This window comes from Pelodiscus sinensis, chromosome 2 (genome assembly GCF_052426305.1).
Source record: "Pelodiscus sinensis isolate ZL-2025 chromosome 2, ASM5242630v1, whole genome shotgun sequence".
In the NCBI taxonomy this organism is placed as follows: domain Eukaryota; kingdom Metazoa; phylum Chordata; order Testudines; family Trionychidae; genus Pelodiscus; species Pelodiscus sinensis.
Genome location: NC_143053.1, coordinates 230,899,641 through 230,915,941, shown reverse-complemented (window position 1 = coordinate 230,915,941; position 16,301 = coordinate 230,899,641). Strand labels below are relative to the sequence as shown.

At 44.9% G+C, this 16,301-nt stretch overlaps 1 protein-coding gene and 1 long non-coding RNA gene across 6 annotated transcripts in view; one reads left to right on the top strand and one right to left on the bottom strand.

Annotated features, from left to right (window-relative positions):
* JCAD (junctional cadherin 5 associated) overlaps positions 1–16,301 on the bottom strand; it is an 86,876-nt gene that overhangs the window by 43,349 nt on the left and 27,226 nt on the right. The window lies entirely within an intron of this gene.
* The window catches only part of LOC142827374 (uncharacterized), a 62,641-nt gene continuing 61,189 nt past the window's right edge, over positions 14,850–16,301 (top strand). Inside the window, exon 1 of the long non-coding RNA XR_012902087.2 lies at positions 14,850–15,002. This is a non-coding gene — a long non-coding RNA (uncharacterized LOC142827374). The remainder of the gene's footprint in view (positions 15,003–16,301) is intronic.

Below are 16,301 nucleotides of genomic sequence, written 5' to 3'. Positions count from 1 at the left end.
CACCTTCCCTTGTTATGCTACAGCGTGGCCTGGTCTACACCACAGCAGAAAGATGAATCAAGATATGCAACTCCAGCTATGGTAATGACATAGCTGAAGCTGACATATCTTAAATTGCATTTTTGCACTATCCACACAGAAGGAGGTTGATGGGAGCAAATGCTCCTCATAAGGAACAGGAGTATCGACACCAACAGGGGCATTCTCTGAGTTTGATTTAGCGGGTCTTAACTAGACCCGCTAAATCAAACCTTGGAAGATGGACCGCAGCAGCGTCAATCTTCTGTGTAGTGAAGACATGGCCTAAAAATTGAGGCAGTGCTTTCCCAGGCCTGGGTGGGAAGTGCTTCTCTACTGGTCCCCCTACACCTTCACAGGTATAGGAGAGCTCTCCTTCTTGGTTCAAATTACTTCAACCACTGGAGAAGGTAGGTGTTTCACACTCAGGAATATGCAGATTCAAGCATATAGAGACTGAAGAAGTAAAAAGATAGCAGTGGGAGACGTGTATAAAAGGGACATTTAGGAGAGGACATTGGGAAGAGGAAAGGAAGGCAAAGATGTGCAAGGGGTGGCTTTGTGCAGGGCCCCAAAGCGGTGGCTGTTTGGGGAAGGAGAAAAGCAGCAAAAGGAGGGATCCTGAGAGAGGAGTGACATGATCCAGCAGCAGGAGCCCTTAGCAAGAGCACTCTGTACAGACCGCAGAAGCAGAGCAGGGCAAGTACAGGGGAGGTTTCAAAAGACATAACCGAGCGCTGGACCAGGACCCAGAGAAAGAGGTGAGCCAAGTGGGAGTTCGAAGTAAAGTTGCCACCTAGTCATTCAACTCACATTCTGACAAGTGGCCTGCTGGACATTTAAAACAGTCTCAAAATATCTAGGGGTGACAAATTGCCAGCACAGGGATGCACGGGGCTTGGGCATGAGGAGCTAGAAAGCAGATATGGAAAGAAAGCTGCTGTGTCCAAAGCCAGAACATACAAATACAAAAGAAATTGCCTGGATGGTGAAGATATGAAAAAGCAGGGTTCTCAGAAGAGGGAACAATGCAACAGCAGTCTGCCTTCTCATGCGTACTGGAGCCTAAGTCACATCTTGGCAATATAAGTGACAAGCACAGCACTGCTCAGTGCATCTCCCTGCTTTTTCTGGTTCACTCTGAGTCAAGACCTGCTTTCAGTGAAATAAATGCATGTTTTGCCATTGACTTCAGTGGGGTCAGGACTTGTCCTTTAGCAATTCTTTCCTAACCGCTTATCCACCTAAGGTTACAGTTCATGTTCCACCATCAGCTTTAATGATCAGGGTCAGTACTTTCCCCTCATTTCTGTTATGCTCATTATTAGTGTTATGTCTCATTTCTAGAAGTGACCTCAGGTCAATGGTGTTTGCATACTGCCTGGTTGGGAATGTGATAGAGGCTTGAGATGCAGGCCCAGCAAGTATTCAGTGAAGGACACAGGACTGAAAACACTTTGCAGTATTTTTTTAAATGAGTAGGTGTATTGATTTTTCATTTAAAATATTGTTCCAAGTTCTCTCTGTAGCTCTTCTTGCTAGTCTATTGCTGCATTCTAGAACATATGCTGGAACTAGCACATACCTGAAAGTTACCATAACTAACAAGTCACAGATGTAGTATTAAATCCTTGGCTAGTTTTCCCTCCCTCTTCTGTTCTATGTGGCACATATTACAGCCATAATATATTAAATCTTCTTGGAACAGATGCTATTCATAAGTGAAATTACTGTTCCATGTTTGCACAAATACATGTTACATTGCCCCTATGGTCAGCAACCACCTGTTTATAGAATTGGCACCTTTTTTTGCATTTCGAGCATGTTAGCTTAAAGTATTGTATAGCTACATGGGGTGGGGTGATGGGTGGGAGGAGAGAGTCAAGATTTGCCCCAGAGAGGAGATATTTCATTAGTCAGTTCTTTTCTACTTCTTCAGCAGGCTTTTTTTTTTACCCTTATCATTTGTGGGATTCAGTTTCTTAACAGCTTTAACAGCTTCTTAAACACTCTTTAATAAGTAGATTAAAAGAGCTGTCTTTCCATGGGGGAGGGGGCAGAACCAGTCAAGGTATTTTTAGTGCTTATTCTTTTAAACTAATTTAATGTTTTTGAAAAGTGCCAGGATTAGAAGCTGTGGGAACTAAGTTGTGTGTTTAAGTCACTGAACTGATAGGAAATGGGTAGCAGCAACGTAGTTTCCTTGCACTGCTCCATAGGTGTGCTTTGGCCCTGACCTAAAAAGACCATTTCAATGGGTCTTTCAAGCCCATTCAGTCTTTTGCCTCTCCACAGACATTCAGTTTTGATATTAGACTTTGTGCCTCAGACACTTGGGTTACTGGGACAGGTTATAGCATTTGGTGCCCAGAGAGGGGCATTAGTGATAGAATTAGTATCCAATTCCTTTCTCCCCCTCTCCAAACATAGGATCTAAGTTAACACTTAAGCTGAAACTGCCTGGGGGTTTTAAAACATGAAACAATGATGGGAAAAATACAGTAGAACCTTAGAGTTATGAACAGAAAAGATACAAACATCTCATTTGTAACTAGAATTATGCAATTAGGCAGCAGCAGAGACCAAAAAAGCAGATACAGTACAGTGCTTGTTAAGTGCAAACTACTTAAAAAAGAGAGTCTAAAACAAATACTTGACAATGTAAGGGAACTGTTTTTGTGCTGGTTTCATTTAAATTAAGATGGTTAAAAGCAGCATTTTTCTTCTGCACAGTAAAGTTTCAAAGCAGTATTAACTCAATGTCCAATTGTCAACTTTTGAAAGAACCAAAATGTTTTTGTTCAGAGAAACATTGCCAAGTTGGGAATGGAGGTTGTTCCCAAGCCCAAATGTTATAGCCCCATACTCTGAGCCCCATGACCCTCAGTCAGCTGACCCAGACCAGCTGCAGGAGTGCCACTATCCAGCATGGACATCCATATACCAAGGTTTACAAAGCCCACTGACTATTACGGATGACACTTTTACTTTCATCATGTGACCATGTCAGAGAAATTCCCTGAGTGAAGTTCTCTGCCCCTTTGTTTCTGACCTGAACTCCAGAAAAATCCCCAATGTCAAGCAATTGTTATCTAGATCGAATATGAACTAAATATATTATAAATTAAGTGAGAAAAGGACCACATTTTGGGAAGAACTGGGCAGATGAAAATTATTCTGGCATGGATTGTGGGATCTCTCATCTGGCATAAAGTTAGCAGAGCCAGTACTTCCACCAGCCACCCTTCACCTTGTAGAGGTAGGATTGCCAGATACTTTCACAAAAAATACCAAACATGGCGGGAAAAAAATTGGTTGAACAAACAGACACACACCAAAAAAAAAAAAAAAAAAAAAAAGTCACTGAGCCTTTAAATCCCCACGCTCCCTGCTCCGTCTGCCCCCACCAGACGTGGAAGAGGAAGAATTCCCAAGCAGCCTTCTGTCCAAGAAAAACAGAAACACCTGGCAGCCCTATGTAGGTTGGGTGTCAGGGACAGGAGGGAGGAGAAGTTGTTGGGGCCAGGGTAGAACTGTTCTGCTGATCCTCAGTTAATGTCAGGGCTCTAAGCAGAGGAGATGCTCCACACATTGTAGGATTGAGTCTTAAATCTGAAGTAACTCCACTGAAGTAATAGGGCTCTTCCTGGCCTCATCTGTACCACTGTAAATCTAGTCTCAAAAAGGAGTTGCTCCATATTTACACAGATGAACATGCATCTGTCGAAGTGGGTCTTTGCCCACGAAAGCTTATGCTCCAACACTTCAGTTAGTCTATAAGGTGCCACAGGACTCCTCGCCGCTTTTACAGATGAACATAGTATCTACCTAATGGTGCTACCCTGGTGTAAAACTGGTATGAGAATATACACACACTCACAGAAATGCAGGATAACTGGTGATGCCCAAAATACCCTTAGCCTCCTTTATTAAACTAACTGTATAACTTGTGTGAAAAGAGCAATTCCATTTTAAGAATAGCTGCAAACACATTCTTAAGTGCTAGAAGTAGTTTCTGTCATGAGAGTCTCATCTGTTCACTCATATAAAGAGAGACTGAAATTACTAAGATTGTTTTTCTGAGGGGGGACACATGATGAAAGTATACAAACTACTGAGAGATAAAGAGAAGGTATGGTAGACAGTTTCTAACCACCTGTCTCATAAGAACAAGGACAAAAGTCAATGAAATTAGAAGGCACCAAATTTCCTAATTTAACACAAAACACTATGTCAAAGGCAAGGACACAACAATACCTTTAGGACAGCATTTTATGTTATACTAGGTATTAACTTGTGTTTCATACAATGGCTACAGTGTGACCAAGTAATAAAAATAACTTATTGGAAGTGCTTTGTGATCCTACAAGTCCATAGAATTTCAGAGGGGAGGTAACCAACAAGCTTTTATAGACATTAGAATTTTATAGCTAATTTATGAAACCTATATCCTTTTTTAAACCACTCTATGGATGTTAATGGGGAATTATGCCCCTGCCATAAAATCTATAGATGTTTTTAAACCACCTCTATGAAAGGATAACATTCTATGTGACTCTTGCGTAAGCACAGTAATATTAGTACAGCGATAATGATGGTGTGATGCAGGAGAATGAAGTATTTACTACAGACCCTTCCAGTTAGGTCTATAGAAGACTGCAGAACCCCTTCAAACCAGTAGGCCCTGACAAAAAAGAAATGAACTCAGTGAATTAAAGTACTACAGTAATTTTGTACTGACAAGACTATTTCGAGGGAAGTTTTTGGTTCTGAATCTGAACTGCTATATTTACCTCAAAATAGTAATTTTATAGATGAAACTACCATCCAGTGGGCTAAACAGACAGAAAAAGAGAGATACAGTCCCTTAACTGAAGACACTGAGCGTTAGACAGTCAGTCAATTTCTGAGGTAGGTAGTTCTTGTTATCTAGCTGATATAGAACAGAAGTACCACAATTTTTACAAATCCAAACAAATCTTGACGTGGGAGATTATTCAGATTATAGAGCTGCTGGAAAGGGACCAAGGAATGAACCAATGCAACTGTCTCTCTCCTCCCCCCTCAAGATAGGGGCAGGGAGAGATATTCTACAGAGTCATCCAATGTCACAATGATTCTTAAATTTTCCTGTAGGCAGCTAGGATTATACTTTTAACAAGCTGCTAATAGAAACTCATTCTAAAATGACTACCAACAGATGACACAGCTGTCAAACTGTTGTGTCTGTGCTGTTATCTATGCAAAATCATTGGTCCACTTTGGTCCAATGTATGTTGGACATGCAAATCCAGGAGGCAAAAATTCTCTTTAGGGCTATGTCTATACTACAGAGTTTTTGCGAAATTCATGGAGCGTCTACACCTCAAGCAAATTTTTGCACCCCCCCCCAAAAAAATTCGAAACAGAGGGGTTTTTCCAGCATAGGTATTCCTTGTTTTATGAGGAAGAACAGCTTTTTGCACAAAAAGGTGTGTGGGGACGGGGAAGGGGTTTTTTTTGTGCAAAAAGAGGAAAGAGGAAAAAGAACAGGTGCCCTGGTGCTTACTTACTTACAGTGCTTACTTTCGAGAGAGTGTCCATGCAGTCTGGACGCTTTCTTTTGCAAAAGCGCATTGCTTTTTCGATGCTCTTTTGCAGTGTGATCATGCTCTTGTGCAAGAAGTTTTTGCAGAAGATCTCTTCTGATAAAAACTTCTTGCGCAAAAAGCCTGAAGTCTAGATGTAGCTTAGATGATGTGCACCCCATTTTCACAAAGGAATAATAGACCCAGCTTCATTTTCCCTTGAACCCTCAGAGACATGGAGAAATTCTGCCTTTAGGTGAGTTTCTGTCTTTTAAACAACTAAACAGTTGTGAGTCTCTTGGCATTCAGTGCTTGGCTTGTGCACGTATACAAGGGCAGAATTTGCCCCAGGGTGCATTACACACTGTCTCCTCCATATGCTCTTAGGACCTGTCATTGTTACACTAAAACTTTAGCCCCACTCCACTGTAAATGTTTCCCAAGGAAGACCAACAAAAAACTGTCTGATTTGGCCATTTTAAAATAACTTGTGTCCACTGGAAGGCTCTCTAAACACATACTGGTAATGACTAAGAGATATGTATAATTTTGGTGAAAAAGCCATGCTAATTACACTGATTCTTTGCAAGGGTCATGATAATGTTACAATATTGTATTTACATAAAAAGCAGAGAAAGAAGTAGTTTTCTTACCAAGATGAAAGTCTTTGAAACCTATTCATTCTTTATACCTAAATTGCTTTGTCAGAAAAAGAGTTCTTAAAAACAATAACATTGTTGGGAGATGAAAGTAACAAAATCTTGCTGATGCCTTTTATGTTATAACTTTTTTAAAAAAATTAAGTTACGTTGTTACACCTTTCATTCTGGAACAGAAGGAGCACCAGTGCTTAACTGACCAGGGCTAAGCATTACAACAATAAAATCCTTTTTTAGACAAAGTCTTATCTGGATTAATGAGAAGGAGCCAACGTATATTTTGTTAGGCTTTTTTGTCTAGGAAAATATGATTTAAGGCTGCCACTGTATTTTTAATTTGCCCAGTTTATGCAGCCCATATAGGTTGATTTTTTGTGTGCTTCAGAACTATAGTTGTTCTTTATATAATGTCATATGTGCTACAACTTAGGATCTAAAGGTTAAACAAAGAAAACTGTGAAAATCTTAATTATTCACTTCTTTGTTTTATTGGTATAAGTCTAAATCCTGACATTGGATGGGTTATAGGCATTGTGAGAAAAAAGTACCCTGTTAGGTTAGGTTGATGATTCAAGTCTATAATGTTAGGATCCACTTGTACTGTGCAAATTCTTTTTCTAATCCAATACCAATCCTACAGCAGAGTAGAGATCATATGAGATTCAGCAATTAATCTGTTCATGCTGAACACACACACACACCATGGAAAGTGTAAGCCTTCTAGCCATCTCTTATTGGTAGTGGACTGACAGCCTAAGAAGGTGATGCTGCTCAGAGCACAAAGAGAGTGTGAACAAAGGATAACCAATGGAAGGACAGAATGTGGAGTTTCAAATCAGCTTTCAAATTAGGAGCCCAGTCATCCCCACTGTGGGGGAATTCACCCAGGAGGAACTCTAGGACGTTCCTCTCTGAAGTTTCCAGCCTAGTGTCACTTACCGGGGCAGGAATGGGAGAGAGTGTGGCCTAGACATCACGTTACAACAATGGTCTCCAACCTTTTTACACTCAAGATCACTTTTTAAATCTCAGAACAAGCAAAGATCTACTGCCCCACCCCTCCTTTCAAAACCTCACCCCTTCCTTGAAGCCCCCCCGCCTCTATTCGCCTCCTTTCCATCACTTGCTATCCCCAGCCCTTATATACCCTACACTGCCACTTTTTTCCAATTCTTCTGTGGGAAGAGATTTTTCCAACATTCAGCCTGTCTAGACTGGACCAAATGTTAGAAAAACCCCTTCTTTTGGCAGCCCCCTTATTCCTCGTGGAACGAGAATTATAGGGGTTACCGAAAGAGCATGTTTGCTCTTCCACTAAAAAAAAATGGAAGAACAAACATCACTGGATGCAGAAGAGTTTTCTTGGGATATCTCTGGAATCCTGGAAAAACTCTTGCAGTCTAGCCATGCCCTCACTAAGTTGAGACAGGATGTGTGGGCTCTGGGAGGAAATCTGGATGCAGGAGGAGGTAGAGAAGGGGACGCTGGCTCAGGGAGGGGGCTCCAGGCTGGGCAGTGTTGGGGTCAGATGGAGGGCTGTGGTACTAAGCAAGCCACAGGCTTGTGGATGTGAAGTTGCAGGAATTTGGGTTGGGGTATGTGAGGGGCTCCGGGCAGGAGGTTCCAGTGTATGACAGGCTCAGATCTAGGATCTGGGTGTGTGCGTGTATAGGAGTGCTATGATGCTGCATCCAGATGGGGGCTTGGCCCCAACTGGGGGCGTGTTGGCCAGGCTTCATTTTTAAATAAAATACTATGTTAAACACAAAGTTTCTGCATTGTCTTTATTTATAAGAAGGGCAGGGAACCTTTCTGAGTCAGGGATCACTGACCCACAGAAAAAAGTCAGTTGGGGCCACACAAGGGAGATGCAAAAAAACACCACCTCCTCCAACCCCTCCCCCCTCCCAAACCTCACTAATGTGGCTGGAACTCTGCTGGTGGGAGTAGGGCACGTGGTACTGTGAAAGGGTATTAATGGGTGCTGGGGCAGGGGACAGGGTGGCAGTGGAGGCAAGGGGACAGGGTTCTGGGCTGGGGGCAGGAGGTAGGGTTCTGCAGCAGGGGGCATGGTGCCAGTGGGGGAGAGGGGACAGGGTTCTGCAGCAGGGCACAGGGTGCCAGTGGGAGCAGGAGTCCCCTGCACCCACCTCCCCCTGCAGAGCAGGGAAGCCCCAGCGGGCACCGCCTCCTGGGGCTGCCTCCCCCCTCCCGCAGAGAAGGGTGCACTTGGGCTGAACACCATGACCAGCTGGCCAGGCAGTCCTCCTCTTTGCTCCAGCCCAGCTGCCCTGCACTCAGCCTGGGGAGGCTGTGCCGCTCTCCTACTGGCTGGGAAGCCTTTCCTCTTTGCTCCAGCCCAGCAGGAGTAAGGCGCAGCGGCCCCGCACTGAGCGCGGTACAGCTGGGCTGGAGCAAAGGGGAGCAGCTGCCCGGTCAGCTGGCCGTGGTGTTCAGCCCAGGTGCACCACGCTCCACATGGGCTGGAGCAGAGGAGAAGCCACCTGATCAGCTGGAGTGCAGCGCAGCCTCTGCTGAACACTGTTGCCAGCTGACCAGGCAGCTTCCCTTGTGCTCCAGCCCACATGGACCGTGGTGCACCTGGGCTGAACACCAGGGCTAGCTGGCCGGGCAGCCGCTTCTTTGCTCCAGCCCAGCTGCACCACACTCAGCCCAGAAGGAGCTAAAGATCAACTCAGAGCCCTTGTGATCGACTGGTAGATCGCAATCTACTGGTTGGTGACCACAGCGTTACAGCTACACAGACCAATCAGGTTACAGGCCTATATTTTCTCAGCAACACAGCCAGCCCAGCCCTTTCATGTGCTTCCTATTCAGCCCACTCCACCCAACAGTTCTACAAGAAGCCACAGGTAGCAGGTTTAAAACAAATAAAAAGGAAGTTTTTCCTCATCAAGTGCACGGTCAACCTGTGGAACTCCTTGATAGAGGATGTTGTGAAGGCTAAAACTTTAACAGGGTTCAAAAAAGAGCTAGATAGATTCATGGAGGGTAGGTCCATCAAAGGCTATTATCAAGGATGGGTAGGAATGGTGTCCCTAGCCTCTGTTTGTCAGAAGCTGGGAATAAGTGGCAGGAGAGGGATTACTTGATGATTACCTGTACTGTTCACTCCCTCTGGGGCACCTGGCATTGGCCGCTGTCAGAAGACAGGATATTGGGCTGGATGGACCTTTTGTCTGATCAGTATGGCCGTTCTTATGTTCACAGAATCACTCCTCTACATCTATTCCCTACTGAGATGATCTGATTTGGTTCATCCTCAGGTTGTTGGGCTAGATGCAGCAGTCACCGAGGTAGGTTCTGTGGCCCATGAGGCAGCTGGTCAGACTATCTAGCAGTTCTGAAATGTTTGAAAGCTGAAGGCACCTTCAGAAAGCTTGGACCAGTTGTGCCTCCCTTTAGCCCTGCCATGTGTTGTTAAAGACCAACCCCAAACGATGGTCACAAGGTATGTCAGTGCTACACACACTCCCAGCACAGCCCTGTTGGGTAGGCACAGACAGGACTGACAGGAGGGGTTTGTTCATACACAACAGCACCGCTCCCTACGTGATGTTAGCAACATCTACAGGACCACTCCTCTGTTGATGTAGCTGTGTCTACACTGGGGATTATGTCAGCAGAGACCCGTCAGTCAGAGGCGTGTTTGTTTTCACTCCCCTGACTAATATAAATATGTCACTATAACTTTAAAGTGCAGACCAAGCCTCAGAACACACTGGGTCCATCCTCAAGGGATGCAGGCTCACAGATTACCATGAGCAGTGAAATAGCCAACAGTGAGAACATCTGAAGTATTAACACTAGCATCTGAATTAGCACCTATGGACATAAAGAAAGTAGTTTACCTGGCCAAAGGTGAAAGGAAGCCAGTGTGCCCCAGTGCGATGCACTGGTAAGAGACTGGCCGGCTGGGGGTGGGGCGCTGGATGCTGCCAGGGTAGCAACAAACATTGCTTATGTTGCTACACCTTGGGTGGTATGGCTACCATCACTCAGTGGAAAAGCAGCACTGCAGATAGTTATCTATTGTCTCTCCAGAAAGTTGTCCTACATGGAAGTACCCTTATTTCTGCTGGGAAAACAAAGTTTAACATATCTAGAAGCAATCCACATATGGAGTTGCTTCTAAGTGTGTCTGACTTAAGAGGAGAGAGGGCCCAATCCTTAGCTGATATAAACGGGGTGTAGGCTCTACTGACTTTGTAAAGTAAATGGAGCTACACCAAAATTAGACCAGCTGAGGATCTACTCCAGAAAGTGTAATTAGCTCCCTTCCATCTATGACTATTCCGAAACAGACATGAGCCTACATGGAAATACTTGGCCAACGAGGGAATAGATAAGTAATTTATGAATGATTTACCCTTTTGAATAAAGTTAACACAAAAAGTCTTGCAGCATGTCAGAACAACACTGAAATTCTGACTTGCATCCCTCTCTCAATTTCCACCTTTTATCAGAAAACAAGGAACAGAGGAGTTTGTTTTCAGATCCTTAAACAATGGCAACCCACTATTTCTCAATGGTGTCCTCGTTCCAAATAGCTCCACAATTGGCCTTAATATTTGGCATCCTTAGTAGTCTCAAGAGACATGGCAATGAGTGAATGGTGTGGAAACGGAACTACCCCTGTCAGCCCTACCAGTGTTGACTCCGGATTAGGACTGAGATATATAAATGTGACAGGTTGGAGGGCTTGCTCTGTGATGAGACAGAGGACTTCTGTTTCCTTTTGAGGAGCACAAACATTTCCTTTTTTTTTTAAAAAAAAGCCAGAATGAAACAATGCAACTCCCACCAAAACCTAAAAATAAACATTAATTGAATTCAGCATTTAGTGATTTGTTTTCCTCTCATGATTTGAACACTCACATAGAAAGTAGAAGCACAACATAAACACATTCTTAGCCCTATGTAGTATTTAATTTAACAAAGCACCTCAATGGGATGCTCAGTTTGTCTCCATATTCATCTCCCCTTCAGCTATACATAACTTATTTTTTAAAAATCCAGGTACACAGAGAGAGTACCCATACCTTACCATTTCACTGAATCCATTCCAAATACAAAAAGCAAATTCTCTTTATGCCCAGCATGCTGAGAAATAAGTAGTTGAGAAACACATGTGGGGAACTCATCTATTTTGATGGCAATATCTTTTGCTGGAGATGGAATATCTGTTTGGGTGATCTGACAAAAAATCTTTCAACCAAGTTCTTATGCTAGAAGTGGTCAGATTCTCCTCTCATGTGATAAAGCACTTAGGGGGTCCATGTAACAGACTCTGGCACATTTCAAGAGGGTTCCACATGATACAAACGGCTCTCCTCATCAAACCCTTCTGTTTGACAAACTTTAATGCAGTTTACCTAAATCCATTCAAGACGGAAAAAGGGCTAATCAATTTAACATGTTCATTCCTGACGTCAGGAAATGGTTATAAAAGCTACCAGATGAATTGATCTAGTGGCAGGTAAACTTACATTTGAATTTAATGTAATAAGCCTCTGAATGCAAATGTACTCAGCTTAGCTCTTTCCTGCAAAAGTGTATCCATCCTCAATACAATTCTCATTGAGTAACTCCACCACTACCAAAGGAAAAAAAAATCCCTCCCTCCCAGTACTAGGCTGCATTCTTATTTTGGTATCCTGGGAATAGCATGCAGATATGGAGGTACATTTAAAAAATGAATTAGAAGTAAATCCAGGATATGGAAGTAAAAAAAGTTTCCATTTAACAACTAAATAACCTAATGTTATCAGCACCATTAGAAGGTAGAATCAACTCTTTAAATATGGGAATAAGGAAAGACAGAAAAATTCTGCTCCCAGTTTTGCAAGGTAGTGTACAAATGTAGTGTCTCCTTTAGCTATATGTGTATACAGGCAGTCCCCGGGTTACGTACAAGATAGGGACTGTAGGTTTGTACTTAAGTCGAATTTGTACTTAAGTCGGAACTGGCATCCAGATTCAGCCGCTGCTGAAACTGACCAGCGGCTGACTACAGGAAGCCCGAGGCAGAGTTTCTCTGCCCCGGGCTTCCTGGAATCAGCTGCTGATCAGTTTCAACAGCAGCTGAATCTGGACGCCTGGGACAGAGCAGCTGGGGCGCTGCTGGATAGGTCTCCGCAGCGCCGCACCTCAGCGCTGCGGGGACCAACCGGGCAGCACCCCAGGTGCTCTACCCCAGGTGTCCCCAAGTCAGCTGCTGCTGAAACTGATCAGCGGCTGATTCCAGGAAGCCCAGGGCAGAGCAACTCTGCCTCGGGCTTCCTGTAGTCAGCCGCTGGTCAGTTTCAGCAGCAGCTGACTTGGGGACGCCTAGGGCAGAGCAGCTGGGGTGCTGCTGAGTTGGTCCAGTAGCGCCGCTCCTTGGGGCTATTGGACCAAACCAGCAGTACCCCAGCTGCTCTGCCCCAGGCGTCCTGATTCAGCCGCTGCTGAAACTGATCAGCAGCGGCTGAATCAGGACTCCTGGGGCGCTGCCAGATTGGTCCAGTAGCACCAAGGAGCGGCGCTGCGGGACCAAGCGGCAGCGCCCCAGCTGCTCTGCCCCAGGAGTCCAGAGAAAAGCCTGGTCTGCTGGGGGGGGGGGGGGGGGGGGAGGGGCGCACTAGCTGCGCCCCCCCCCCCCCAGCAGAGCATGGAGACGCGGGCGGCGGGACAGAGACGCGCTGCGGTCCTGCCACCCGGGTCCTCCGGGGCTTAGGACCCGGGCCCAGGAGCGCCCAGACGCGCTGCGGCTTTGCTCCTTGGTTCCGCCAGGGTCCTCCACGTCTCCCTGGTCTGCAGACCAGGGAGACGCGGAGCAAAGCTGCGGAGGACCCGGGCAGCAGGAGCACCCAGACAAGGCTTTGCTCCGCGCCTCCCTGGTCTGCTGGCCCCCCCCAGCAGACCACGGAGACACGGAGCAGCTTTTCTCACCCCGGAGGACGAGGGCAGCGGGACCTCGGCGCGTCTGGGCGGTCCCGCAGCCCGCATCCTTCGGGGCGAGAAAAGCCCAGTTCGTAAGTGCGGATCCGAGGTAAGTCAGATCCGCGTAACTCGGGGACAGCCTGTATTTCCTGCTTGACAACAGCAGGAAGTTTGTACATATGTGAACAGAAAACAAACTGACCACTACTGTGAGTGTCTCAGGAGAAAAATAAGCTGTCCATCTGTATACGTGCAATATGCTATATGTTTCCTGCAGTTGGCCGCTGCACTCCAATTGTATTACAATCCATGTTTCAAAGGGACCATCATTTCTTCTGAAATGACTAGCACTGGAGGAGCAGCAGATCTAGTAAGCAGGGTTTCAGGAGTTTATATATCTTTCAACCCACCATGAAAGAGGTTCAAGTAGCAATTTTCTTGGAAAGCCAAAGATTTTACATAGGTCAGAAACAGCAAAGCATTTGTATTACAAAAATAGTTACAACGCACTGGGTATTTTACTGATTGCAATAATTATAGCAGGGATTTCCTTTTATCTAGTTCAAAGTCTCAGTTGCTTCAAGTTTAGAGCTGTCGCACAGCCAAATGAATAATACAGGGCCCGCATTCAATGAAGAGGGCGCACCCAAACCAGCTGCTGGCAGTGGCCTACTTTTGCAAATCTAGAGGGAGAGTGTGTGTGTGTGTGCGTGTGGAGGGGAACAGAGGGGGGACAGAGTACAACAGGATGCAAGCTCCTGTCTACAGTTAACATTACTCAAAAAGGTGCATCAGGAGCATCACAGTTCAGAGGAACAACTGGATTCCTAAGGAAGATAAGCCAGGCCTACACTGAACTATACATACAGGTAGAAATTAGTATTAAAAAAGCTGTTGTATATGCCATCATGTGAGTGCTGCTTAAAATAAAATCACATTAATGTGAATTCAATCAGGCATATTATGAAGTTAGGGGGCATCAGAACGGAAAGTTGAACTGTGCATGTGCTTTTTTCATATGCAGCCGATCACCAAGAACAAAGGTGGCATATCCTGACAGTATTACATTGTTTAGGAGGGAAGGTTTCTTTTCTTTCTTTTTTTTTAAATGACATTTTGTTTTTACTGTGGGGAAGTTTTTGTTCAGACTGAAGGTAGGAAGCATTAGCCAATTCTAGCTGACAGACTCCTAACATAGAGGGCCCTAAATATCCAGCAATCTCTCTTCATTTGCCATTTATGCAGATTTATAATTTATCATATCTTTACACACCTACCCACCCCAGCAGAGCAAGCCATAACTAGACAGATAACTACTGTAACAGGAGTACCTGCAGAGTAGCATGTGTGTGCTCCCCAGGATAACTGCAAAGTTAGTGAACCTTAGTGTTCCCATGTATTTTGTACATGAGACTGATGAAAAGTGTTGCTTTTCTGTGAATTTCTGTTAGACCCCTCAGCAGGAAACAATTACATGTAATACCAATTTCCTGCAGAATCTCACAAATCCTTCGCAGCAGGGATTTCACCTTTCAGTGGTCTACACTGTACAGTACACAAATCTAATTGGAATGGTACAAAGGCAGATCTGTGAAGCAACACGTTCAGCACTCTCTGAAGGCTGGAGAAAATAGTCTCTCATCTTTTAATACAACAGTGTCGCCAAACTATGCACCCTCCAGTGATCAAGATGGTTCTGCACAAAGCCAAGAGATGGATGTAATGCATGGAGGGGAGGAGAAGAGCAAGCACATACCCAGGTCCTGCTGCTTCTGAGGCACGAGATTATACTTCTGCCTTGACAGCAAAACCGGTAAGAATTGCATTTGTAATAATTGGACACACTGGGGCATTGAAACATCAGTCAAAGGGTGCACTTCCCTAACGACAACCCGCTAGAACAAGGAAAGCCTCCTGGGAGTGCATTTCAACACCACTGCACTCTCCAGCTGCATGCTCAGGATAAAAGCGGCTGTCACTTCAGAGCTCTGTCGGAACGGTTGTATTCTCCACCAGTAGCAGTGACGTGCCAGGGCCAAGGCGTTCACAGAGGCAAAGATCAGATACATGCTTAAAATGAATTAGAGAGAGATTTGCTAACTAGAAACAGGTCCTCAGAGGATGCAATTTGGTTTAACTTCACTGCTACAAGGGAGCATCACCAGTTTACCCCAGAGGAGGATTTGGACCAAAGACTCCAGCTCCTAGTGGGCATGCATCCATAGCTACAAACCACTATTAATTGGCAGTAGCATGTATTCTGGTTGGCAGTCTCAGCAGGGCTGAATGGCTGGGGAAGAAGCACTACCTTTGCCCCAGAGCTAATCCTGCCCCGTGTGGAAGAGGTAGGACAGCAAGGGGACTCTCACTGCTGTCTGTCCTGTTCTATAGATGAGCAAAGATTTCTAGTCTTCCGAACCCAACAAGGAAAATTCACCTGTTCTAAGGTCACCAAAGAAAACAAACTAACCCACCCAAGGGATTCTGTTGGGGGTACTGTCATAAGCATCAGTTCGCCTTATTTTGGAGGATACGGTCTTTTCTAATAGCTGCTGTAGCTTTCTTGACTGGCTACCAGCATGTACATGGACCCAATTTTCAAAAGTCCGCCCCACTTTCTACACGTTTGCTTCTGCCTTTAAACCCAGATTTACATGTCAAACTGGGTACCTGAGTCAGCAGTTTCTCAGTTACTGCATGCAGATAGACGCACACACACACAGCCTTCAAAAGGTTTACTTTGAAAACTTAGTCCTGAGTATGTGCATTTGCCAGTTTTATTCTTTATGACTGGAGAGAAGCACTACTCAATGCATGCATCATGTCTCAGGTGCAGACACCATGATCCGCAGCTAACAGCACATTGTGGCACTGGTAACAGAATTAGCTGGCCTGGATGTTGGTCAGTAGAGCTTATCTTTCAGCAAAGGAGAGTGGCAAATACAAGCCAGTCAGTTACGCTATGCCCTGTACCATCAAATCCCGACAAGTAAGCACCAATGGGACCTGTCCTACTTGGCCATGACTATAAATACTCATTTTCTAAAACCTCTGTCTTTGCCAGTATTGAGCTATTTATTAACTTCAGATTCAACTGGAGTGTTACTGTCAA